The 25,203-nt window shown below is 43.8% G+C and overlaps 1 protein-coding gene across 3 annotated transcripts in view; it reads left to right on the forward strand.

Moving 5' to 3' along the window:
* Nucleotides 1–23,792, forward strand: part of THNSL1 (threonine synthase like 1) — an 81,783-nt gene extending 57,991 nt beyond the window's left edge. For all 3 annotated transcript variants that reach the window (XR_011313954.1, XR_011313953.1, XR_011313952.1), the window contains 2 exons: nucleotides 18,342–18,442; nucleotides 23,317–23,792. The gene's annotated coding sequence lies outside the window, so the exon portion shown is untranslated. The remainder of the gene's footprint in view (nucleotides 1–18,341; nucleotides 18,443–23,316) is intronic.
* Nucleotides 23,793–25,203: the final 1,411 nt, after the last annotated feature.

A 25,203-nucleotide genomic window follows, 5' to 3' on the forward strand; every position in this document is an offset into this window, starting at 1 on the left:
TTACTTTGGATTTCGCTACTGCTTACCATCCACAGACCAACGGACAAGCTGAGCGCACTAACCAAATTCTAATGACCTATCTCATTCATTTTTCCAACAGTCATCATAATAACTGGGCTGATTGCTTCCGTGGGCCGAATTCACGTACAATAACCATATCAATGATTCTTCTTCCAAATCTCCCTTTTTCATCGTCTATGGGCAATATCCTAGAGTTCCTCTGCCGGTGCTTCCTGTCTCAGGTGTGTCAGCTGCCGACCTTTTGTGCGAGGAGTTCTCCAGGGTCTGGCAGGAGACAAAAATTGCTCTTGAACAGGCACAAGTCAGGATTAAGAGACATGCCGATAAGAGATGCCTGGATCCTCCGCAATATCGGCCAAGTGATAAGGTCTGGTTGTCTTCCAGGTTCATTCGTCTTAAGATCCCCTCGTATAAGTTGGGTCCGCGGTACATAGGTCCCTTCGAGGTTTTGGCTGGTATCAATGAAGTTTCCTACAAGTTGATGTTGCCTGCTTCACTTCGCATACCCAACTCTTTTCACGTTTCCCTTCTCAAACCTGTCGTTTTTAATCAGTTCCATGCTTCTCCTCCTCAAACTCCTTTACCGGTTTCTGACCCGGATATCTTTGAGGTTAAAGATATTCTTGCCATGAAGAGGTCTAGAGGTAAAACTCTCTTTCTGGTCGATTGGAAGGGTTTTGGCGCTGAGGAGAGGTCTTGGGAACCCTGTGAAAACATACAGGCTCCTTGTATTCTAGCCAGATTCCTTTCTGGTCTTAGAAGAGGAGGAGTAAGGGGAGGGGTACTGTCACGGTGCCACTTGGCACTGCTGCTCCTCCCGCCCCGCTTGCTGGTCCGCCCCCCCCTCGCCGGCATACTTACTCTCTCCAGCGCGCTCCTCTTGCAGGCGCGCGTTCACCCTTCTCCTTCTGATGCACCGCAGCTTCCTGGTGTCCGCCGGCCGTGCATGCGCACTCCATCTCCCTCTGCACACGCGCACTTCCTCTGTGACATACTGGCACGCTGCTTCTCTTCTCTATGGCCTGGAGGACCCTGACCCGGAAGTCCTCCTGCACACCATGTATTTAAGGTACGCCCTTCCTCTGCTCCATGCCTGATTGTCATTTGTCCTCATTTGACCCAGGTCCCTCTGTAACTTGCTCTGTCCTGTGCATTCGCCATACCTTGCTCTGTCCTGTGCGTTCGCCATACCTGCCTGTCCAGTGTTCCCGCCATATCCAGTTTGTCCTGGGCGTCCGCCATATCCTGCCTATTCTTAGTCTCAGCCATTGCCAGTCAGTCCTGTGTGTCCATTACAGCCAGTTCTGCGTCTTTTCCGCTCCTACTTCCTGTCCCCGGGTATAAGCTTCTGCGGCAATAGTCTCCCTTGGGCCTGCCCCTAACACTCCCTGTATTGGAGGTGGTCCACCTGGCCAGCTCACCCTTGGGAGGTTCGTTGTTGTGGTTCTGCGGGTTCACTTTAGGAGTTCCAAAAGAGCTGACATTCATTATACAATATGGAGGACTATGGAGAATGCATTATACAATATGGAGGACTATGGAGAGTGCATTATACAATATTGAGGACTATGGAGTGTGCATTATACAATATGGAGGACTGTGGAGTGTGCATTATACAATATGGAGGACTATGGAGTGTGCATTATACAATATGGAGGACTATGGGGCTCATTTTAAAATATGGAGGACTATGGAGCGTGCATTATACAATATGGAGGACTATGGTGTTCATTATACAATATGGAGGACTATGGTGTTTATTATACAATATGGAGGACTATAGAGTGTGCATTATACAATATGGAGGACTATAGTGCTCATTATACAATATGGAGGACTATGAGGTGTGCATTATACAATATGGAGTACTATGGTGTTTATTATACAGTATGGAGGACTATAGAGTGTGCATTATACAATATGGAGGACTATGGTGCTCATTATACAATATGGAGGACTATGAGGTGTGCATTATACAATATGGAGGACTATGGTGTTTATTATACAGTATGGAGGACTATAGAGTGTGCATTATACAATATGGAGGACTATGGTGCTCATTATACAATATGGAGGACTATGGGGTGCTTATTATACTATATGGAGGACTATGGGGTGCTTATTATACTATATGGAGCACTATGGGGTGTTTTATACTAAGCAAGAAAATGTTTCCCATTCATCGAGTGGTTGGATTGTTAATGCCGGAATAAAAATCATTGTTTTCAGCAGCACATCGTCTGGAGAAAACTGCAGATATGCCGCTGATAACATCATACTGTATGGAGACAGTTTGATCTACTACTAATCGTTCTGTGCCAATCATTGTCCCTCAGCCGGTGTAAGGAGTCCTGTAAACAAGCGTCGAGAAACTTCAATATTGTTGATTGTGCTCATTTAACGGCCTGAACTCAGCGCATGTAAATACAGCCAACATGTTTCTGTGTGATGGTGCAATATGTCAGCATGTGGGGTCCCACGTTAAACTTTGTCTAAAACCGGACCTGCACCCTCCTTAGCACAGTGGATTCTGAATTGGCATTGTTGATGCGTCACAGATGCCATCTGAATAGATGTGTCGGCTGACTAGCATTTACAAGCAAACATCACTTGTGATGCCAAAATTTAGATGCAAACATTAATCAGTGAAAGAAAACAGAGAAGGCAGACGGAGACTACATAATCTGTGTCTTCCCAGACTGATTATATCAGAATGAACAGTAAATGGGAGTTGGGCAACAGATCATGAGAACACAGTAATGGAGGGCACAATCTCCTGTACAGCTGCAAGCCTTGTCCCGTAATAGCTCCGTGCAGCACCAAACGAAGAAAGGGATCTATACTATACTTATGGTACCACATCGGGAATCTAGTGGGATCTATTCCAAACTGAAGAATGGAAGAATAATGGATGAAAGGTATAACAGACTATCAAAGGAGCTAAAGCTTCATGTATTGTGCAAGATACTTCACAATTTAGAGGGGACTTGTACAGAAAATAAAAGACTTTATAGAATAACAAGAATCACATAAATCAACAGACACAGGGCCGCCAGCGGCAGGATTCTTCCGATGCAGAAACTGAACCTGCGTCAGAGAGGCATTTTCAGTTAAACTCTATTGTCATGCGGGCCCGGGCACGCACGGCAATAGTTAAAAGCCGCCAGCCAATCGGAGGCTGGCAGCTGACGTCAGCGCGCATGTCGCTGGCGTATGAGATCATTGTCATTTGCCGGTGAGTGAGAAACCAAAAAACACCAAGCGCACAACTAATAAATTGTATAAAATAGGTGTCAGCCGGGGTGCAAAAAGTGGCCAATGTACAACCAGAAAAAAGAGAAAAAGGAGCCACTATATATATATGCACACCACGGACATATGAAACAACAATAACTCATATAAAGTAACAAGAATTTTATTTGCAAACCACACAAAAAAATTTAAAACATAATTAAAAACAATGCATATAAACAACTTGGTCCATCCATTATTATAAACATATAGTGTTATAATACACAATCATATGCCCGCAAAACAATATAAAGGGAAAACCTATCCCTTGGCCCTGACGAAGCCCTATTCAGAGGGCGATACGCGTGGGGTCGCGTTGTCTTGGTTCCGGTGTGCCTGCCTGTTACTCCTCTGGGTAATACTGCACCTCTTGGCTCTATTATGGGTTATTTAACCCACTAATCGTACTGGGCACTGTCTCACTGCCTATTTCTTGTTTGGGGATTTTCCCCCATGTGTCCATTATGAGTGATCGCTTGTAGGTCACTATGTTATTGTGCAGTTAGCTACTGTTTCTGCTCCTTTGCTTGCACTTTTCCATCAGTTTGGTGGTTCAGGGCGGTCAGTATTTGTGTCCAGGTTTTGGGTATGTCCCCATTTTGACCTCATGAGCCAGGGGATAGGTTTTCCCTTTATATTGTTTTGCGGGCATATGATTGTGTATTATAACACTATATGTTTATAATAATGGATGGACCAAGTTGTTTATATGCATTTTTTTAAATTATGTTTTAAATTTTTTTGTGTGGTTTGCCAATAAAATTCTTGTTACTTTATATGAGTTATTGTTGTTTCATATGTCCGTGGTGTGCATATATATAGTGGCTCCATTTGCCGGTGAGGGCACGCTTGAACTGCATGGAGGGAACATCGCCACAGGAGCATGGAAAGGTAAGGAGAAAGGTTTTTTTAATTCTTATTGAAAGCGGCAGGGAGGCAGGATGGGAGACACGAGGGCAGGATGGGAGACACGGGAGCAGGATGGGAGGCACATGGGGAAGATTAGAGACACAGGGGGCAAGAATGGGGACACAGGGGGAAGGATGGAGACAAGGGGCAAGAATGGAGACACAGGGGGAAGAATGGAGACACGGGGAAGAATGGAGACACGGGGAAGAATGGAGACACAGGGGGAAGAATGGAGACAAGGGGCAAGAATGGAGACACAGGGGGAAGAATGGAGACACGGGGAAGAATGGAGACACGGGGAAGAATGGAGACACAGGGGGAAGAATGGAGACAAGGGGCAAGAATGGAGACACAGGGGGAAGAATGGAGACACGGGGAAGAATGGAGACACGGGGAAGAATGGAGACACAGGGGGAAGAATGGAGACACAGGGGGAAGAATGGAGACACAGGGGAAGAATGGAGACACAGGGGGAAGAATGGAGACACAGGGGAAGAATGGAGACACAGGGGGAAGAATGGAGACACGGGGAAGAATGGAGACACAGGGGAAGAATGGAGACAGGGGAAAGAATGGAGACACATGGAGAAGAATGGAGACACGGGACAAGAATGGAGACACAGGGGGCAAGAATGGAGACACAGGGGGAAGAATGGAGACATAGGGGGAAGAATAGAGACACAGGGGGAAGAATGGAGACACATGGGGCAAGAATGGAGACACATGAGGCAAGAATGGAGACAGGGGAAAGAATGGAGACACATGGGGAAGAATGGAGACAGGGGAAAGAATGGAGACACATGGGGAAGAATGGAGACACAGGGGGAAGAATGGAGACACGGGGAAGAATGGAGACACGGGGAAGAATGGAGACACATGAGGCAAGAATGGAGACAGGGGAAAGAATGGAGACACATGGGGAAGAATGGAGACACAGGGGGAAGAATGGAGACACGGGGAAGAATGGAGACACAGGGGGAAGAATGGAGACACGGGGAAGAATGGAGACACGGGGAAGAATGGAGACACAGGGGGAAGAATGGAGACACAGGGGAAGAATGGAGACACAGGGGAAGAATGGAGACACAGGGGGAAGAATGGAGACACAGGGGAAGAATGGAGACACAGGGGGAAGAATGGAGACACGGGGAAGAATGGAGACACAGGGGAAGAATGGAGACAGGGGAAAGAATGGAGACACATGGGGAAGAATGGAGACACGGGACAAGAATGGAGACACAGGGGGCAAGAATGGAGACACAGGGGGAAGAATGGAGACATAGGGGGAAGAATAGAGACACAGGGGGAAGAATGGAGACACATGGGGCAAGAATGGAGACACATGAGGCAAGAATGGAGACAGGGGAAAGAATGGAAACACATGGGAAAGAATGGAGACAGGGGAAAGAATGGAGACACATGGGGAAGAATGAAGACACGGGGCAAGAATCAAGACATAGAGAGCAAGACTGGAGAAACGGGAAGAATGGACATAGGGGGAAGAATGGAGACACGGGGAAGAATGGAGACATGGGGAAGAATGGAGACACAGGGGGAAGAATGGAGACACAGGGGGCAAGAATGGAGACATAGGGCGCAAGAATGGAGACAGGGAAGAATGGAGACACAGGGGGGAAGAATGTAGACACAGGGGGAAGAATGGAGACACAGGGGGAAGAATGGAGACACAGGGGACAAGAATGGAGACATAGGGCGCAAGAATGGAGACAGGGAAGAATGGAGACACAGGGGTGAAGAATGGAGACACAGGGGGAAGAGTGTAGACACAGGGGGGAAGAATGGAGACAGAGGGAGCAAGAATCGAGACACATGGGGCAAGAATGAAGACATGGGGCAAGAACTGATACACATGGGGCAAGAATGGAGACACAGGGGGCAGGATGGAGACAGATGTGGCAGGATCATGGGGCAGGATGGAGACAGATGGGGCAGGATCATGAGGCAGGATGGAGACAGCTGGGGCAAGATGGAGACAGATGGGGCAGGATCATGGGGCAGGATGGAGTAAAATGGGGCAGTATGGAGACACATGGTGCAGGATCATGGGGCAGGATGTAGACATGGGGGCAGGATGGAGACACATAGTGCAGGATGGATACAATGGAGACAGATGGGGCAGATGGGGAAGGATCACAGGACATCACATGGGGGCAGAATGGATACTGATGAGGGCAGGATGGAAGAACATATGGGGCCAGGATGGGAGAACATATGGCTGGAGCCAGGTATGAGACACACGGGGGCCAGGATGAGGGATATTATTAACATAGGGGCTAATTAAGGCAGTTATGTATTTATTTTATTTTTTGAGGATACTGTTTTAAATGGGGAGCAGTCCTGTTACTGTGCAGAGCGACACTATGTTGCCTTTTTTTCTTCATCTGATGTAGTGCAGAAGTTGGAAAAAAAATAAGTAATGTGTTCTGCAAGCGGTGCTCTAGATAACTGTGTTATTTCCTCTCTGGCTAAAATAATAAGACAATCTCTGGCTAAAATAAGTAATGGTGATCTGTGCTGGATGAAGATGAAAAGCAAAGATGAAGGACTTCACCTATAGACATCACTGGTGAGTCAATGTGTTACCTGTATACTGACACTATACACTGTATACTATATACAGCAGTTCTGTGTGCAGTGTCACCAGTGATCACTGTATTACTTTTACACTGACACTATATACAGAGCTTCTGTGTATAATGTCATTGATCACTGTATAACCTGTACAATATATACATCGCTTGTGTGTATAATGTCCATCTTGAGCACTGTATTACCTGTACATTGATACTGTATACAGAGCTCCTGTGCATAATGTCACTGGTGATCACTGTATTACCTGTACACTGTACACTATATACAGAGCTCCTGTGTATAATGTCATTGGTAATCACTGTATTACCTGTACACAGACACTGCTTACTAAGTAGAGATCTCTTGTGTATAATGGCACTTATGGTGATATTAGTATTGTTTTTTATTAATGATCAGTATTGTAGTATTCAGTCACTATGTGAAGGTAATATTGTCCGGCCATGGTGTGGCGGTATTTGTTCCTTGTATGTGCTGTTATTTTGTCACTATTTGGTGGTAATATGTGGTCTGGTCATGGTGTGGTGGTATTTGTCCTTTGTATGTGCTATTATTTGGTCACAATGTGGTGGTAATATGTGGTCTGGACATGGTGTGGTGGTATTTGTTCCTTGTATGTGATATTTTTCGGTCACTGTCGCACTGTGGTGGTAATATGTGGTCTGGACATGGTGTGGCAGTATTTGTTCCTTGTATATGGTATTATAGGTCACTATGTGGTGGTTAAATGGTGTCTGGTCATGGTGCGATGGTATTTGTCCCAGGTATGTGATATTATTGGTCATTTTAAAAATTGAAAAATAAATAAATAAAAATATACCAAAATTGAATTGGATATTTTAACAAATAATTACCGTAATAGGATAGAGTAAAGTAGTACTCGGCCAAAAGAGTCTACCTTGTCGTGGTGGCGGCTTAAAAATCTTTTGGCTATAACAAAAGCTGCTGGCTATATGTGTGATCTGGTGATTGGAACTGTTAATGTTTGATTGGTGAGAAGTGGAGTTTTTCCAAGAGAGAACGGTTGGGCTGTGGGCAGTTTGAGGGGTGGAGCCTGGGTGGAGTCTCAAGGGGGCCCAGAAAATTTTGCCAGTATGGGACCCAAAATTCCTAGTGGCAGCCCTGAACAGATACCAAGAGGAATGAGGGCTCTGCAACTCGCAAGCTTACAATCTATGAGAAAATAGGGGAGAAACGAAAGGTGGATGGTAACAATTGCTTTCATTGTATGGTCCAGCAATCAATGTAATAAATCGGGTGTTCATGTAATGCTGTATGAGCCAGTTACCAACCAGTATGTGTAAAAGTACAGACACAGAGGGCTATTAAATGCATAAAGGGTGTGGGGACAGATGATATAAGGGTCCTAGTTTTGAAGAAAATTTTGAATGTGCAATACAGAGATAGTTAGATAAATGTGGTGAAGCCGTAGGCCAGTCTGAAGAAATACATTTTTAGGGCACACTTAAAACTGTGGGTATTGGGGATTAATCGAATTGTCTTGGGTAGCGAATTCCAAAGAACTGGAGCAGCACATGAGAAGTCTTGGATACGGGAGTGGGAGGTTCTGATTAGTGAGAATGTTAATATTTGGTCATTAGCAGAATGGAGGGCACAGGTAGGGTGGTAGACTGAGACGAGGGAGGAGATGTAGGGTGGTGCTGAACCGTGGAGAGCTTTGTGGGGGAAAGTGATAAGTTTCTATTGAACTTTGGGGAGAATGGGTAACCAGTGCAATGACTGGCACAGGGTAGAGGCATCAGTGTAACGGATGGGGTTGCTGATATTGTGGGTCCACATGGGTTCATGATGAGTAAGGCTCCTTCCTTTTTCTGTGTTAATCTTTCCCCTATTACCATACCATCTCTGCGCTTGCACATGTGCTTTGAATTTTTTGCTGACATGAGCTGTTATTGATGGTAGACATGGTGATGATATATATGATATATGAACCCAGGTCAGATGCACATGCACTTTATTAGCTTTACTTTCAGTGTAGACTTAGGACATGTTTACAATGTTGACATTAGTCTCCTCATAAATTCTTAGCTCGTGTCATCACATGGGGATAGGGATATACTATGATCTCTACATAATTTTCTTTACATGTTTAGGACTCACCACTCTTGCCCAGTACATTTTGTGGTCCATTTGCTATAAACACCTGTGTTTTTGCTTTTTGTTGACTGTTTTTATAATGTTGTTTATTGGTTTTGCTCGTCTGTGTTATATATTGATGAAATAAACTTTGATGTATTTTTTACATAAATGGATTACGAACCATTGTCTCGTGTAGAAATTATTAATTAGGGAGCATCCTAGTGAAATACCCACAACAGCCTGGATTTGAGGCATTAGGCTGCATGAATTATTTAATGTGTCCTGCCATCCTCCCATGGCTGGCGTTAGGGGCAGGCAGACTAGGCAGCTGCCTAGGGCCCCCACTATGTATGTTTTCCAGATGTACTATGCATGTTTTCCAGATGATATTGACTTTATGGCTTCATGTTTTGTGCTTTTAATTTCAGATAACGTTTTAGAATAAGATGTTATTTGTGTGTACAAGACGAATAATACTAATTCTGGCCATTATATGATTTATATCTTGTGTTCTTTTCCAGTTTTCCCCTTTGCAGGTTCCATCTCTAATTTTCAGTTGTCTCTGAGCTAGTGGATGGAGCATGACTGATGTCTCCCATACACAGCACATCGAGACATGAGGAATTCCTGCTCTCCTGTCTGTATGTAGCACATCTTCAGAGCCATTGTTAAGAGGGGGTAAACTTGGCATCTGCTGATAATCCCAATGATTAGACCCCTACTCTCTAATCCTGCGCATTACATTTCTTGTTTTCATCATAACCTCTGGTGCCTCTTCACCTTGTTAGAGCCTTTCCTTCTCTATGAAACAAGGGACTCAAAAGTGAAAAAAGAACAAAAAGGAAAATAACAATTCTGTAACCCCTTGAAGCACAAGGTCTAGTCTTGGTTTCTAATTTGGGAAAGGTTTCTGTTTCAGCAATTCTCTTCCAGACAGAATAAATGTATCCCTTGGTAACAGGCTAAGTAGAGAAGGGGAAGAAAAAATAAAGGAAAAGAAGTACATGTAGGTATTTTAAATCTCCTGGGTGTTTTTTTTTTACTTTTTTTGTTTGTTTGCACCTTATTCAACTCCCTATTTACATTTTTTTGTTAAGTCACTTTCTTTATGTGGTCATTTGTTGCTTTTTTCTTTTTTTTTCTTTTGTTTTTTTTTTTAGTTTGCCCTATGGAAAGAGTTTAGATTTTTCAAATAATTTCGCTTGAATCGTTTACGACTTTTCAAAAAAGTTGTAAATTTTGTTATAAATGTACTCCACCCTCCCCCTCCCCTGGAGTGATTTATGTATGACATATATTTTGGTGCAAATTTTGCATCATTTCAGAGCAATATGCAACTTTTGCACTAAATAGTCGCAAAACAGGTAAAAGACAAAAATAAAGAGCGCTGGCTATTATACAGACAAAACCTAGGATGGAAATAAAATGGGCAAATACCCTGCTGTAAGTAACACATAATAGCGCATATAAATAACATAGGGAACTTAGTAAATACTGTTTATGTTTTTAAAAAACAAAACGTGTAAAAACCATCAGTAAAAACTGCATCAAGGTGTACCCAAATCGGGAGGTTCCTAGCCCGTTGCTAATATTAAAACCTCACCATGTGACAAAAAATGACCTCAGTGTGAATAATGGCAGAGCAGGACTGAAGCCCGCATAGTCCTGCATTCAGAGCTTTTTCTTCCATTCTAGAAAAAAATGGAACCCAGACAGACCCCATAATAATCGGTGAGGACCCACTGTTTCTGTTTGCATAACCAATGCAACAGATCACTTAACCGGTTTGTCTATCCCAAAAAATGGATGAGAAGCCCGAGTTCAGATGGTCAGGCAGAGGTTTGTAGAGTAAAAATGCTCAGATATTATCCTCATCTAAATATGTTCTGTGCCTTTTTTGTTCTTCACATAATGAGACAGCTTTTTCCCACCTTGAAGTGAACAATGAATATGCCAACAGCAACAAGGGATCATGAAAAATTTTCTGAAAATCAAGCACTCAATAAAATAAATTTCTTTATTGAAAAAATTAAAATAGGTATGTGTTATACGCGTTTTGAATGTTATGGCCCTGAAATGTAACCATGATTAAGGGAAGTAATGCTTGAAATCAATTCTCAAAAATATGTACATGTTATACGCATTTCGAGCATTATGGCCCTGAAATGTAACCATGATTAAGGGCAGTAATGCTTAAAGTCAATTCTCAAAAACAGGTATGAAGGGGATGGTGTTCCCTATTCTCTCCAACCCTTTTAAGAATGCAAATATTGTATATTATTAATGTGTTTGTACATGGTGGTACTGCTACACATAAAGTATATTACCACCGTGTACAAGAGCATTGCTATACTGTCTGTACATTGCTCTGATTTATATATATATATATATATATATATATATATATATATATATATATGTGTTTGGCACAAATTGCACACTGTTGATAGGGAAAGTTTGTCCCCGGGCCCAGTATAGTGATAGGGGCGTAGTGTCCATAGTTGGCCACTAGAGGGGGGCACTGTAGTGTATAGTTAGAGTAGGAGGGGCACAGTGTGATAAGAATAGTTAGGTTTCCTGTTTTTTGTCACTCGGGGCCTGGGTGCCCGTGCAGCTCACAGGGCTGCCCAGCCAGAAGTCACTGTGCCCCGCAATGTTGAAGAACATGGCCCAGCATAGAACAGCACACTAAAGATTCCTCAAGGAGGAAAGTAGTGCGGAAACGCTGCAGGTGTAGCTAAAGGAATCTGTCCCCATAGAGAAAGAAGATTGTTCAGCCGGGCAGCACAAGCAAGATGTGGCAGATCTTTGCCTGGGCAGCAGTTCTTAGAACTGGGGCGAAGCAGTGTAGGACTCCCTCATGTGCGGCAAGAATTCCAGAGCGAACAGATTCTGCAGGACCGGAAGATACAGTCCGACAGGCTGAGCGTAATGAAGGAAAGGACAGAGAAGGGACAAAAAGAAAGAAATCAACTGTGATACTTGAAGTGCCTGTATGTGAACAAGTTGTGCTGAGTAAAAAAGTTAACATTGAAGTTAAGCCGGAAGACATCATTCACGAACTCCTGGAACACCGCTGGAACATTACACAGGCTGAAAGGCATTACAAGATACTCGTAGTGGCCGTCTCGGGTGTTAAAGGCGGTTTTCCACTTGTCTCCAGAACAAATACGAATTAGGTTGTAAGCTCCGCGAAGATCTAATTTCGTGAAAATTCGTGCTCCCCTAAGGCGATCAAGCAGCTCTGGAATAAGAGGTAGAGGCTACTTGTTTTTGATTGTGAGATTGTTGAGGCCTCGGTAGTCAATACATGGATGGAGGGATCCATCCTTCTTCTTTACGAAGAAAAAACCAGTACCTGCAGGAGAGGAAGATTTGCGAATAAAGCCTTTAGCCAAATTCTCCTGGACATATTCAGTCATGGCCTGGGTCTCGGTTGGATAGATAGGACCCCAGGGTGGAGTGGAGTCAGGTACAAGATCGATTGGGCAGTCGTATGGCCGATGTGGAGGCAAGATCTCTGCTTCTTTCTTGTCGAAGGCATCCAAGACAGACAAGTATGAGGAAGGTAAATTAGCAGGCACAAAACTTGGACAGGGTGGTTTTCTTGGCTGTACAGGAAGCAGGCATTTACTCTGACAGAAGAGTCCCCAGCCCAGGATTTCACCAGACCGCCAGTCAAGACAAGGCTCGTGAGTCCTCAACCAAGGAAGACCAAGCAAAATAGTATGGGACAAGGAGGGCAGCACATAGAAGACGATCTTCTCCTGATGCAGGATTCCAATTTGGAGTTCCAACTCTTCTGTAACCAAGGTAACGGACTCCCGCAGAGGTTGACCATCGACAGACGCAATTTGTTGAGGAGTCTCCAGGGATCTGACCGGAATCTGCAACATCCTAACTGCCTCGAGTTGGCTGAAATTCCCGGCCGCCCCGGAATCTATGTAAGCAAAATCAGAAAAATGCTTATTACCCAGAGGCGAAAGAAGTGAAAGAGTGAGGGGTTGAGAGGGTTCAGGGATACCTAGGGAGACCTCTCTTACCTGTCCTAGGTTGAGGCGTTTCCTGGCCTCAAAGGACAGGAATGCAAAAGATGAGCTGCACTGTCACAATAGAAACAGAGACCTTGAGCCAGTCTCTCCTTCCGGCGCTGTTCCGCTGGTTTGAGATGATCCACCTGCATGGGCTCTGGGACAGAAACAGCAGAAGTTGTCACAGGAGACGGACGGGAAGGACACAGAATAGCCGAAGGAAGACGAGGAACTCTCCTTTCCCTAGCGGATTCTCGGGTACGCTCTTGGAAACATAAGTCTATGCGGGTTGCCAGGGATATTAGATCTTCCAAGGTAGTCGGAGTATCCCGACCTGCCAATTCGTCCTTAATTCGAGATGAGCCAAAAGGCTCCCACCAAAGCCTCATTGTTCCATCCTAACTCAGATGAAAGTGTGCAAAACTGAATGGCGTATTGACCCACAGACAGAGAACCCTGATGAAGGTTAAAAAGAGACTCGGTGGAAGAGGCCAAACGACCCGGTTCATCGAATACTTTACAAAAAGTATCTAAAAAGATGGATAATTGAGAGACAAGAGGATCACCTCACTCCCAAAGGGGGTTTACCCAAGCTAAAGCCTCTCTCTCTAAGTGGGAAATTACAAAGGCCACCTTTGCTCGATCAGTAGGGTACTGCATAGGGAGCAACTCAAAATGGAGTTGGCACTGGTTCAGAAACCCCCTACATAATTTAGGATCCCCACTGTAACGAAGTGGTTTAGCCAGGCAAAGCGGGGGATGAGGGGCCGAGGATTGAGAGGAAACTGGAGCTGGTGACTGGAGGACTCGAAGGCGATCATCCACGGAAGCCATAAAATTAAGGATGTGAGTTTGGGTGTCACGCTGCTGAGCAAGCTCCTGTTGGAGACCTGCCAGCTGCAGAGCAGTCCCAGGGTCGGAGGCCTGCAGAGACAAGAGATGATACTCCATGGATTTTAAGAAGGACATGATCCTAGACTGGTTCTCTTGGAGAAACAGTAGTTCCTTTTGGGTAGGAGTCGGGGTAACAGCGAGGTCCATGGCCTGATTGTACTGTCAGCTCTTTTGGAACTCCTAAAGTGAACCCGCAGAACCACGACAACGAACCTCCCAAGGGTGAGCTGGCCAGGTGGACCACCACCAATACAGGGGTGTTAGGGGCAGGCCCAAGGGAGACTATTGCCGCAGAAGCTGATACCCGGGGACAGGAAGTAGGAGCGGAAAAGACGCAGAACTGGCTGTAATGGAGACACAGGACTGACTGGCAATGGCTGAGAGTAAGAATAGGCAGGATATGGCGGACTCCCAGGACAAACTGGATATGGCGGGAACACTGGACAGGCAGGGTATGGCGGAAACACAATACAGGCAGGTTATGGCGGAAACTCAGGACAGGCAGCGTATGACGGACACACAGGACAGAGCAAGGAATGGTCAACACACAGGACTGAGCAAGGTATGGCGAACGCACAGGACAGAGCAAGGTATGGCGAACGCACAGGACAGAGCAAGGTACAGAGGGACCTGGGTCAAATGAGGACAAATGACAATCAGGCATGGAGCAGAGGAATGACAATGAACACCATAGTCCTCCATATTATGTAATGCACACTCCATAGTCCTGAATATTGTATAATGCATACTCTATAGTCCTCCATATTGTGTAATGCACACTCCATAGTCATGAATATTGTATAATGCACACTCCATAGTCCTCCATATTGTATAATAATGAACACCATAGTCCTCCATATTGTATAATGCACAATCCATAGTCCTTCATATTGTATAATGCACACTCCATAGTCCTCCATATTGTATAATGCACACTCAATAGTCCTCCATATTGTATAATGCACACTCCATAGTCCTCCATATTGTATAATGTGCACGCTCCATAGTCCTCCATATTGCATAATGCACACTCCATAGTCCTCCATATTGTATAATAATGAACAACATAGTCCTTCATATTGTATAATGCACACTCCATAGTTCATAGAATATGGCACATCCTGACCGCATGACCGATGCGGCTAGCAGAAATGCCGGAACCAGGTAAGTAGAAGAAGAATCTGCTCTGTCCACCAGCAATTTATCTTCCATGGTCAATTGCATGGTTGTCATTCTACAATCTGTTTACAGAACGCCTTGGAAAATATGGAGCGGAGAGCCACCTGAAAGAGAAATGTCTTTCCTTCTTTGGGCAGCAATAAAAACATGTTTTCATTTTGCAGCTGTTGCATGTGGCCAAAAACGTGGATAGATTAGTGAATGATGTCTTTTCGTAAATGATGTCTTTTGGATGCTACCACCTATCTGACACTGTCAGAACTGATGGTACTGGACACCCATTTCCAAGAAGAGTGACTGAGGAGGATCACAACACAGTGTTTTAAGAAACGATGATCCAGAATTGATATTTCATTTGGAATTTATTAAACGGAAATGTCAGGGGCAGTGATGGGTCGCCTAAATAAAATTCTAAAAGGCCCAAACCACAGGAAAAATTCTCTGCACTCATTAGCTGTAGCAAATAGCTTGTTCTCCGTGCGCTGATTATTCACGTTACCACGCTATTCATGCAGGATAAATGACTTTTGTGCCCCCAGGGTGTAACAGACATTTACTTGTCTTAGTCTTTTCTATCATTCTCCTTGATTAGCTGTCATGGGTCTAGATGATTTTTCATCCTGAACAGATTGTATTTGCAGTGGGAACTTTGTACAGGCTTATAACATTCCTCATGACTGCTATCTGGATGATTATTTATGAGGACATCAGTTGTTTACTTTGGTTGGAATAATAGGAAGGCTTCACTGGCCACTCATTATTTCTGTGGTCTCCAACCTAGGGAGATTGAAGATGTCCCGGCATTCTGAATGTTGTAGTTTCACAACAGTTGAAGAACAACATGTTGGAAACACCTTCGGGTTTAGGTTGGGTCTTTCCATTCTGGCTGCTGCATGTGGTCAAAACGAGGCCTGCATGAGGTGGTCTATGGATACAGGATCTTGAATATAATAGGGTCACCGGTGTGTCAGGTGTGACAGACAGACATCCTGGATCAAGCTGTAGAAGGTCATTGTGTTTAGCTCTATAAGCACCTGTTTGATTTTTATATCTCTGTTATAGAGTGATATTCTTCTCCCTCTAGTTACCTTCACCTTCTGCTGCTAATTAACACACCTTTTCTGAAGGTTTAAATACATTCAGTTTCTGCAGCAGGGTATGGGTGTTAGCTCAATTTCCCTCTGTCTGGTTGGAAGTACTAGCAGTCAGCTAGTGTATCCTTTGAGTACTCTTGGAGGATTGCTGGAGTGATATCTTGTCAAGCTAAGTGTATCACCTTGTTTATTTACCCTCTCTTTAGATGTAGTGGGGGCTGACTAGCTCTCACCAGTCCCCTCCCTAGCCTAGGGTCAGGCAGGGATTAGGTTCCTGCTTGGCAACAGGTGCAGAACCTGTTTTTGGGATGTGTAGGGTAGACTGGGTGTTGTTAGATCTGCCTAGGGGTCGCCACTCCCCCCTTCCCTAGTGTTTGGGCCTTCCCTCACTCTCCTGTTGTTGTGCTGTTGTGCACCTTGCTTCTCTCTCACCCACTGTGACAATAATACATCCATCGACCAGAAGAATCGCGTGGCTAATGGCCACCACAAGCAGGCACAGTTTCAACTGGATTCAGCAGCCACAGTGTTAAGTCTTCAAAGCCAACTCTGTGGCCCAAACATACAGGCCATTCAGCAACCAGTCATTGGTTACATAGAGGACAATCAGTGATAATTTACTGGTGTGTTTACACAAGCCAATCAAACAATGGGAGATCAGCATCACCTTTCCAGCAGCACATCACACATTTACATAAAAAATGTGTTGCCAAAAAAGTTGATTTTTATACATGCATAAAATCATTGCATAAAACGGGTATAAACAAGTTCACCCTAATTAAGGCTTTCAGGATTCCTCACCATTGAAACTCCTGCCTCATATGAAAAAGCTGCAATCAAAGTGAGGGATTTTCCAGCCGATTTTCAAATTAAAAATATTCAAAACTTTTATGCCAAAAATGATAAAAATCTGAATCCTGGCACATCCAAGGAACATAATATAATATAAGTCCATGATTACTATTAGAGACTTAGATTTAGTCTGAAATGCGTAGGAAAAATACGTTTCTTGGAGGTATCAGGACTGTGATCTTTTTAATCTGAAAAGCAGCTGGAAAATCTTTCACCTTGATAAAAAACATTGCACCCAACTAACAAGCATTTTGCACATTTGTAGGGTAAAGGCCGGCCTATCTAGAGCTTGTGTCATGAATACTGGTTCACCAATTATCAGCTTTTCTAAATGGGCCAAGACTCGGCAAAAGCAAAGACAACAGTGATCTGCTTAAGATCTCAAGAAGCGCAACCAGGATTGAGCATGGGTGGGAGCTGAAGGGCCCACCTACAAAGAAGCAAAAACACTGTCGTAAGTCTTGTGTGGACAGCGATGGAGTCCATTGCAGACCCGTGTGATGAAGAAGCTTTTGAAGAGGGGTCGGGTGGGTCCTCGTCTCAGCTGAGCCAGGCTCATATGGAGGAGCTGCTCCCTGGACTTTACCACTGTGTCAGGGTACATGTGAGCTGAGCAGCTCCAGTTTCCGTGCTCTTAAAGAAGTACTCCCAATATTTTCGTTATTCCCTACTCCTGTGTGAATGTATATGTTGTGTAGTATAAGTGTGATATTATATTCACCGATCACCATCCTCTCCGGTATCCAACGCTGCTCTGGGCCTCTTCTGGGTCACGGTTCGGGTCTTCGGACTCGCTAGCTCACATTGCGCTTTGTGTGTACGCCATAAGTTGCTTTTACAATGTAAGTCGATGGAGTCTCGTTCTGACGTTCCATAAACTTACAGGGTAAAACTCACTTCTGACTCACACACAGAGCACAATGGGACCTGGAGAGTCGGAAGAGCCATCACGTGACCCAGAAAAGGACCGGATGAACGTTTAACCCTAGAAAATGGTGATCGGTGAGTATATTAATACATCTACACTATACTATACTGACATTTATACAGGTTTAGTGAATAAAAAAGACAAACGGGATTCTGATGTCTACGGGAGCTGGTGGAAGATACAGAGAACTAGGGGTGATAATTTGGAGGTTTTTCGGTGACGGGCCCAAAACTTGTCCTTGGTCCATCAGACCCTAGTTACGTCACAGTTAAGATCTGATTATAGACAATTAGGCTCAGATATGTCCCTATGATCCAATCTAAATAAATAAATAATATTAAAAAAACAAACCTGTCATAAGTCAACACTTTGCGCATGTTCTAACAGATAATAGGATTTGACTTTCTTCTCCCCCGTCTTTGTTCCTTTTAGCTCGGCATAATCTATGCTGTTTGACAGTATGCCAGTCTGCATGAAACACCCGAGGAAAAGAGAATAATACTCAACCATGAGCTGTGACAACGCTTCAAAAGGTAATGTTAACTTAATTAAAGTAATCTCTATGTTTGCCATTATTAGCATTGTGGGGAGCATGGATCATCTAGGACTATTCACACTGCATTGGGGAATATTGATTAAAGGATATGCCATGAATGCCCTGCAGGTTCGGGATACATCACTGGTTCCCTGGCTCTTTCCATTGAAGTCCATCAAGTTTAAGGGTCTTTCCTTCATATTTTTAAGTTGTGGACCATGGGGATAAAAGAAGGAAAGAAGCTATACTCACCCTGGGAATCCACTCTCGGCTCCAGCACTGTGGCTCTGAAGGCCTTGGCCAGTCCACATGTGATGACGTGACGGCCATCTGTCACCTGACCACTGCAGATATTGATTGGCTGCAGGTTCCAGAGACTGGTGGTCGAGATTTTACGGATTCAGATCCATCAGCAGCAGGAGTGGTGGAGCAGATTCCTGAGGTGATTGCACTTTTTTCTTTTATCGGCATGGCTCACCATTGCAATTTTTTTTAAAACCGGAAACCCCCTTTAATTAGGAGCCAAGTGCTACTTTCCATAACTCCCATAGATTCTTATAGCGAGAGACTCACTCAGATATTGAAACCACCTTGTTGATTGTAATAGTAAAATTGGATGTTGGTGGCTGTTATGAATTAGTAACTCCGAACCCCTTTTTCTCTTTAGTTGAGAGTCACAGATGTAAAATTCGCCCAATAAATATTTTTTTTTGCAGGCTCTGGGGTGGACGCTGCCTGGAAGATAAATCTGCCTCCAGAGCTACTTTTAAATGTAAGAGGGAGTTACCAATGTGATAATGGCCACCTCCTGCTTTCCTGATCTCCCAGCACAACTCTGTATGATTATACCGGATGCATCTGCAGGTTCTTCCCAGCTTCAGCTTCCACCTTACAGGAAGACAGGGTTGTGATATTGTTACAATACAGCAAGGCTCAGAGAGCTGGAAAAATGTGTTTGCAAGAGGGTAAAGGTAATTTCTCCTGTTTTGGGTTAGTTACTTGTCTCACACTGGTATCTCTTCCTTCATGTAAAACAAGCTCTGAAGTTATCTTCCAGGCAGCGTCCTCCCCATAGGCTAGAAGAAGTCATTTATGTGAAGTGATAAAAGATCATAATAATATTTAATTTTATATAGCACCAAAATATTCCACAGTGCTTTACAGTTTGCACACATTATCATTAAAGATGAGCGGGTATTCTCGTTGCTCTGGTGATCTCCGAGTATTTGTTAGTGTTCGGAGTTGAATTATTTACAGCTATTAGCCTGCCTGATACATGTGGGGGGTTGCCTGGTTGCTAGGGAATCTCCACATGTAATCAAGCTGACTAGAAGCTGTAAATCGTTCAACTAAGGCGATGAAAACTTAATCTCCTAACACTAACAAATACTCAGAGACCACCCGAGCGTGCTTGGAAAAATCCGAGCAACGAGTATACTCGCTCATCACTAATTATTATTGCTGTCCCTGATAGGGAATTTAGATTGTGAGCCCCATCAGTATGTCTCTGGAATGTGGGAGGAAACCGGAGTTCCCGGATGAAACACATGCAATCAATGGGAGAACATGCAAACTCCTTGCAGATGTTGTCCTTGGTGGGATTTGAACTTAGGACTCCAGTGCTTCAAGGCTGCAGTGCTAACCACTGAGCCACCGTGCTACCATGATTTCTCAGCAACAAAATATCTGATAGAGACAGTGCTAACCACTGAGCCACTGTGCTACCATGATTTCTCAGTAACAAGATATCTGATAAGAGGCATACAGGTATCACTCTCATCTGCAGTCTATAACCTGTATGCCCATATTAACAGTTTAGGCCTCTTTCACACTTCCATCTTTTATCTCCCGTCATAATCCATCGAATTTTGAAAAAACAGGATCCTGCAAATTTTTCTGCAGGATCCTGTTTTTTCCCATAGACTTGTATTAGCAACGGATTGTGACGGATGGCCATCAGTTTTATCCGTTGTGCACTGGATCCGTCGGAAAATAACTGTCCGTTGGGTGGAGAAAACGTTCAGAGGAACATTCTTTCTGCACGTCGGAAAATCGCTCAGCGACGGGTCCTGCGCTGCCTGTCGGTAGCTATAATGGAAGCCAATGGGCGCAGGATCAGTCGCTGATCGTCAAAAACAGGAATCCAGTGACGTATCCCGTTTTTTCTCTTCTGAGCATGCCTGCAAGGAGATATATATTTATTTTATATTCTCTCTCTCTCGAATTTTATACATTGAAATTCAGGCAGCGCCAACTTCAACGCATCCGTCAGGACACAGGATGCATTGCATCCGTTGTGCAGTGTTTTTAAAGGGAACCTGTCACCCCGTTTTTTCAGTATGAGATAAAAATACTGTTAAATAGGGCCTGAGGTGTGCGTTACAATAGTGTATTTTGTGTACTCTGATTCCCCACCTATGCTTCGAAATACCTTACCAAAGTCGCTTCCGGGGGCTTCAGGATAATGGCCGCGGGATGCCGCGTGTGCGCAGATGGAGATCGCGGCGGACATTTTCCTGAAGCCGAGTTCGCATCTTGGCTTCAGGAAAATGGCCGCCGCGATCTCCATCTGCGCATGCACGGCATCCCGTGGCCATTTTCCTGAAGCCCCGGGAAGCCAGGTAGTACCATCTGCGCACGCGCGGCCTCACAAAGATGGCCGCGCCCACCGATAAACGGCTGAATAGCGCAGATCGCGCTCTTTTCCTCCAGCTGCGCAGTGGATTTGCCTGTTGGGCATGCGCAAACCACTACGCCACCAATGGAAAGATATGCAAGATCTGGGGGAAGAAACAGCGATGTCACCACGCCCATCTGACCAGACCAGCCTGATTGACAGGCGAAAACGGCGACTTTGGTAAGGTATTTTGGCAGCATAGGTGGGGAATCAGGGTACACAAAATACACTATAGTAACGGACAGCTCAGGCCCTATTTAACTGTATTTTTATCTCATACTGAAAAAACGGGGTGACAGGTTCCCTTTAAGACATCCTTCGATACGTCGCATTGACGCATTCTGATGGCCCCTGCCGACGGAAGTGTGAAAGAAGCCTTAGATAGATCAAATGAGGTGATCGCTTCACTTTAAACCCTTCACCCCGAAGCCTGTTTTCACCTTACTGACACGGCCAATTTTTACAATTCTGATCACTGTCACTTTATGTGGTCATAACTTGCTTTTATTTGTTAGAAAAACAGAAATTTGGCTAAAATTATGAAAACTTTGCAATTTTCAAACTTTTAATTTTTATGCCCTTAAATCATATCGCATCATATCATATCGCGCAAAATAGTTAATAAATAACATTTCCCACATGTCCACTTTACATCAGCAGAATTTCAGAAACATAATTTTTAATTGTTAGGAAGTTATAAGGGTTAAAAGTTTTCTTATTTAAATTTCTTATTTTTACAACAAAAATTTGCAAAACCATTTTTTTTATGGACCACCTGACATTTGAAGTAAATTTGAGGTGCCTGTATGACTGAAAATACCCAACTATGACACCATTCTAAAAACTGCACCCCTCAAGGTGCGCAAAACCACATTCAAGACGTTTATTAACCCATCAGGTGCTTCACAGGACTTTTTGGAATGTGGAAGAAAAAAATAAACATTTACGGTACTTTTCTTTCACAAAAAGTTTCCTAATTTTTTTGACTTTCGCAAGGGTAACAGGAGAAAATGGACCATACATTTTGTTGTGCAATTTCTCCTGAGTACGTCGATACCCCTTATGTGGGGGAAATCTACTGTTTGGGCACATGGCAGGGCTCGGAAGTGAAGGAGCGCCATTTCACTTTTTGAATGTAAAATTTACTGGGATAATTCGCGGATGCATGTCGCGTTTGGAGAGCCACTGATATGCCTAAATAGTGGAAACCCCCCACAAGTGATACCCTTTTGGAAATTAGACCTCTTAGGGAACTTATCTAGATGTGTACTAAGCACCTAGAACCCCCAGGTGCTTCACAGAAGTTTATAACGATAAGCCGTGAAAATAAATAAAATCACATTTTTCCCAGATAAACTTTTGCATTTTCATAAGGGTAACAAGAGAAATTGCTCCATAAAATTGGTTGTGCAATTTCTCCTGAGTATGCAGATACCCAATATGTGGAGGAAAACAAATGTCTTGAACGCCCAATATTTATCAGGCTTTCAAAAAGACCAGCTCTACCCTCGCCTACTGTATCCTCACCCATCCCTTGTAGATTGTGAGCTCTCGGCAGGGGCCTCTCTCCTCCTGTACCAGTTGTGACTTGTATTGTTCAAGATTATTGTACTTGTTCTTTATTATGTATACCCCTCCTCACATGTAAAACGCCATGGAATAAATGACGCTATAATAATAAATAATTTTATTAAATAATCTTTCCATTTTTTGGTGCGGGAGGTGGGAATTAAAAGCTGCTTTTTTACGGTACCTGCTGATCGATCCACCATTCTTTAATCAAAAGTTTGATTGATGAAAAGAAATTGCAAGAAAAATGATTTGCAGCCAAAGTACTTGCATTTAAGTAAAACCAAAGCACAAGAAAAAGGGGGGTCCATATCCTTTAAAATTTAAAGAGCTTTCATACATTTAGTTTATGATGCGTTCGTTGCAAAAAAAATGTTCTAAATTACATCAGCATATGGCACTTTCAGCTTTAATTTATTAATTAATTATTTAACTAATTTAGACATAATTTATAAAGCATAAATCATAATATAAAATGAGTACGGTAATGAACATGATGAAATAAATCCGATAATTGCGCAGAGAAGGATCCAAGGACGACCTAAACCTAAAGTCACTTTACTGCAGAAGCGGTTATATAACTTGCTATACATTTTTATTTTTAAAGCTGCTTTTTCCAACTGTAGGGACGGAAACTTCTACTTGATGTAGCAGCCAGCCGTGGTTGTTAATGTATCATTACTATTCAATACCACATGCAATCAAGCAAAAATGGAACTTTCCTATCTGGGTCACAATCATGAATAGAAAAGGAAGAAAAGACTTCTAGAAGCCCAAGGCACATTTCATTTCTGCACAAAAGGTATTGTAAAAATACACTGACCTTATAGGTTGGAAACACTGTTTCCACATATTTCATGGAGACATCTCATGCCGTCTGCGGCGCCGCCGAGGGATCTTCCAGCCCCCTTCCTCCAGCGCACAGAGACTGATAAGTTTACCTGCTGTATCCTATTGCATTTGACTTTCCCCATCCCCCAATAACATCCTTTACCCCCCTGCTTGTACCATTACTGTTCCAATATATAAAGAACCTGTTAACCCTTGCTCTGCCTCTTGTCTGTCACTGCATCCTACGCACCTGCTAGCATCCTACACACCCTTGGTTTGACCAAGACACTCAGTACACAGTTCTGCCTACTGATTTTGCATGTTCCTGCCTCTCTTACTAGTGATTGACAGCCCTTGCTTGCCTGAACTTTCTCTGCAGATTGTCCTCACTCCTGGCAGAATCACCACTGGGGGGAAGCAGGAGCATGCAAAACCAGTGCTTGAAAAAGGGCACTGAACGTCTTGGTCACACCAAGGGTGCACCAAGCAGCCTTAGTAGCATATTTGATTAAGCTTCAGTTTCAGCAGCAATTAGAACACTAAGTCAACGATTCATCCATGTGAGGCTGAATTTGTGAAGTGGACCCGCTAAGTCCCGATCCGGGTGGGTACATAAAACCCGGTTGTCGGTGCAACCTGCAAAGCCTGATGTGAAGCACAACAGATGGCAGTGGATCGAGATGAAGGGACCAAAGTCCAGACCCGGGACAGATGTGTAACAATCCAGACTGGCATTACCAATGTTGGTCTTGATGAGGGGGCTTGTTGGAGTCATACATCTTGATGAATCCAGCGCATCTGAAAAGTGGTGTGCATTTCTATGAGTTACACTAGACCGTAATACGGCCGAGTGCAATGCAATAAAAAATCGCATTGCACTCGGCTCAATGTTAATCAATGGGGCAGCTCCTATTATCTGTTTTTTTCTCGGCTGTATTCAGTATCCGAGTGAAACCGCAGCATGCTGCGATTGTCAGCGTATCTCGGCCGAGAATCGCCAATGAAAGTCTATGGGGGTAAGAAAAAATCGGATTACACACGGACCATCAGTGTGACTTGCGAGAAATACGCAGCGGTGTTCTATAGAAAAGCCGGCAATTCAGTGCGGTGTACAGTAAAATCACACTGACAGAACAGAATAGAATAGATAAAATTTATGTCTACACATTGTATAGGGATATATATATGTCAGTGAGACATATATATATATATACATATTTATATTTCATACAGCGCTAGATAGCAGAAAAGCCGGTAATTCAATTGCCGGCTTTTGCTATCTCCTTCCCAAACCCGACAGGATATGAGACATGGTTTACATACAGTAAACGATTTCATATCCCTTATTTTATTACATATTCCTCAATACTAATGTTAGAAGTGTATGTGTGCAAAATTTGGGGACTCTAGCTGTTAAAATAAAGGGTTAAATCGCGGAAAAATCTGGCGTGGGCTCCCACGCAATTTTCTCCGCCAGAGTGGTAAAGCCAGTGACTGAGGGGATGTATTAATAGCCCAGAGAGGGACAATGGTTATTGGCTCCCCCTGGCTAAAAACATCTGCCCTCAGCCACCCCAGAAAAGGCACATAGCAAGGTGACATTAACCCCTTACTACCCCATATCCCACCGCTACTCAGGAGTGGGAAGAGAGAGGCTAAGTGCCAGAATAGGCGCATCTTAC

Source organism: Ranitomeya imitator, chromosome 6 (assembly GCF_032444005.1).
Source record: "Ranitomeya imitator isolate aRanImi1 chromosome 6, aRanImi1.pri, whole genome shotgun sequence".
Lineage (NCBI taxonomy): Eukaryota > Metazoa > Chordata > Amphibia > Anura > Dendrobatidae > Ranitomeya > Ranitomeya imitator.